The sequence below is a fragment of the Elephas maximus genome, chromosome 12 (genome assembly GCF_024166365.1).
Source record: "Elephas maximus indicus isolate mEleMax1 chromosome 12, mEleMax1 primary haplotype, whole genome shotgun sequence".
NCBI classification, from domain to species: Eukaryota; Metazoa; Chordata; class Mammalia; order Proboscidea; family Elephantidae; genus Elephas; species Elephas maximus.
The window spans coordinates 44,047,531-44,050,744 of NC_064830.1; the positions used below are offsets into that span (position 1 = coordinate 44,047,531).

Consider the following 3,214-nt stretch of genomic DNA (forward strand, 5'->3'; position numbering starts at 1 on the left):
AGTAAGGCCTGGCAATCTGCTTCTGAAAGGTCATAGTCTTGAAAACTCTATGGAGGAGTTCTACTTTGCACACACGGGGATACCATGACTCAAAATTGACACCATGGAAATTAACAGGAAAAATTCACACTTTCAAAATGATTTCCATTAAGGCTCAACTAAATTTTAAGTTTCCTTGAGGGCAGAACTGTTTCCTAAGTTGCTCACAAGTGTTCTATAGACTGTGCAGCATTTACACAGGTGTTAGGTCGGGGGGATGCACAGTTATGTGGAAAATGAAGTATGAGAAATGGAGTCAGAAGACCTGAGTTCAAGCCCCAGCCCTACAATGTTCCAACTACGGGGCCCTGAGCCAGTTGCTTACCCTCTCTGAATCTTTTTTCACTGTAAAATGGGAAGTATCTCAAAGACAGAACTACAGGACTCTATGAGTATTAGCTATTGTTATATTTTGTATCCTCAGTGCCTTATCCTGTTCAATACTCAGTGAACATTAACAATGATGCAGGTTCTTGTCTGTCTCTCCTATCACTCTTCTGTGTCTCATTCAACCCCTTTATGACTCAGTAAAAGAAGTGGAGGGTCAGACAAGTGGGTAGTGTCGACCTGGCCACTAGCATTCTAGCTTTGCTCTCTTTGTTTTTCTTGTGAGTGTGTGTGTATTTTAAGATTTTGGTTTTTTCTCTCAATTTCTAAAATTTTATTATGGTGAGAATATATATAACAAAACATATGCCATCTCAACAATTTCTTCATGTATAATTTGGTGATATTGATTACATTCTTCAAGTCGTGCAACCATTCTTGCTGTCCTTTTCCGAATCACTCTACCACCATTAACATAAGCCCACCCACCACTGTTGAATAGATTCCGACTCTTTTTTTCATAGAGTGGCTGGTGGGTCCAAACTGCTGACCTGTCTGTTAGCAGCTGAGTGCTTAACCACTGTGCCACTAGGGCTTCTCTTAATTAACATAAACCGCCCCCCCCCCCTTTTTTTGCTCTCTTTCTTGTGTCTCCCAATGCCTACCCAGCATTCCTTGTTGAATGCTTCACCATCGTCACCAACTTGATCATGATTGAGGAGGAGGCGGCTGTAGCAGAAAATCAGGAGACCCGGACTGAGACCACCCTGGCATTTGACCCTGACAGGAAGAGCCCCTGGCTCTCTCTGCCCCACCTGGCTCATTTGTAGAGCAAGGCGCAGAGTCCTGCAACTCCTGGCTGCCCTTCAGTGCCCTCTGCCCTGACTCACCATCAATCAGCAGTCAGACCAAGGTGCTGGCTCTGGCATCAGGAATGTTGCAGGGGCAGTTTCCTGGTGTGATTCACAAACAGCAAGAATGTTTCAGTCTGACAGGGAGACTGACTTGGGGGGTGGAGGGGGACTATCCTCAGTCAGGAAGCTTCCACAGAGCCTCCAGGTCCCCAGAGAACGGGCAGCCTTTCTGAGTTTATAATATCCTGAGGTACCACCTCTTATCCTGGAGGGTCCTCATGTCCCTCCTTGAGAGGGCGCTCGCACCATTGTCTGTGCTGTTATTTTCATGTGTAATGCTCTTTTTTTTAGTCCCTGACTGGTACAAACGGTTAACCCGTTTGGCTACTAACGGAAAGGTTGGAACTTCAAGTCTACTTAGAAGTGTCTCAGAAGAAAAACCTGGCGATCTACTTCCAAAAAACGAGCCATTGAAAACCCTATGGATCACAGTTGTACTCTGACTGTGACTGAGCAACTCCAGATCAGGGAACCTGCTTGTGTATCTGTGCTCAGCCCTAATCCCATGTGCTGGATACAGGTAACACTCACTAGACGTACAACTGATCCATCAAGTGGTGTTTGTGGAGTACTCACTGTTCTAAGCATGTTTTGTGGTTAGAATCATACTTCGGAGCTCTTTCTGCCCCAGCCAGCCCACTGTGATTGACCAAGGAGAGGAGGCTGAGGAGCAGCAGCGATTCTCTTACCAATAGAGGCTAAAGGCAACAGTTTACCACACTGTTGGTTATCTTTGCAAGGAAGTTGCATTAGAAGAAGAGACACAGTTCAGCAAACAAACCACTGCAGCGATTTCGGAGGTGGCTTTTCGACAGTGCAAACATTTTGCAAACGACCTTGAAATGTTTGCCAGTCGTGCAAAAAGAAGCACAATTAACACCAACGATGTGAAGCTCTTAGCCTGGAGGAGAAATTCACTGCTAAAATACATCACAGAGAAAAATGAAGAGATTGCTTGGTGTAACCTCGCACAAAAGGCAAAGAAGAAAAAGAAGGTCCAGAATGGAAACCAAGATTCAAGGAGCCAGCAGAGGCTGGAGCAGCGACAAGTGCGAAGCAGACTTATGGCCGTTTGGAGAAGCAGTCGTCAGCAGGCAGAGCCACCTAGTAATGCGTATTGCCACCACGGGAATTTTGAAGTTCTGAGTGGAGATTAGAAAGAAAAGGCCAACAGGCTTTTTGTCTTACATTCCCTAAGCCACTGATTTCAAAAGCTAAGTGAAAAGAGAATTGCAAACTGTTGAGCAAGATAGCTCCCATGTCTTACTCAAGCACAAAAAAAGGCATTGTCTTTGAATGGTATATGCTGGGAATGATATCTATGGGAATTAATGAAATTGTGTTAGCAATTAAACACGGTCAGCTTTTTAGGGGGGAAAAAAGTATCACGCTTACAGGAAGGTTTCCAAAATGAGCGCCTTTGGCCTCATTTGGGCGACCACTGTCACTTACAAAGGAGCTAGGGAAACTCCTACAAGCCCAGGGCGAGAAGATTTTCTAAGGCTATGCCTTCCAGCTAATAGCAGAAAACCCAAGTCCGTCTCACTGGCAAAGGCTTAAGTGTCCTCTGAAGTAGCTCCACCCAAAGGCTGTGTGAACTGCTCTGGGGAAATTAATCCCCCTCAGACCCTGTCTGTGCTCTCTGGGGGTTTAGAATCAAAAGAGGACAACAGCTGGTACATGCTGGGAACAGAGTAGCCTCCAGAGCCAGGAGCAGGCCCGAAAGGAGTCAGGAAACCTGAGCTCTGGCCTGGCTCGGCCACAATGCACCCCATGATGCTGGGCCTGGCTGTGAGTTCACCCCTCTGAGCCTGTGCCCTTATATGCCCCAAAAGGGGCAGTCCTACCCAGCCACCTGCACAGGGACCTTGTCAGGAGCAAATGATAGAATATGTATAAAAGTATTTTGAAAAGCTGAAAGTGCTATCATGACA

General features: G+C 46.0%; 1 pseudogene; it reads left to right on the forward strand.

Annotated features, from left to right (window-relative positions):
* Positions 1-1,076: 1,076 nt before the first annotated feature.
* Positions 1,077-2,388, forward strand: LOC126087038 (centromere protein S-like; annotated as a pseudogene).
* Positions 2,389-3,214: the final 826 nt, after the last annotated feature.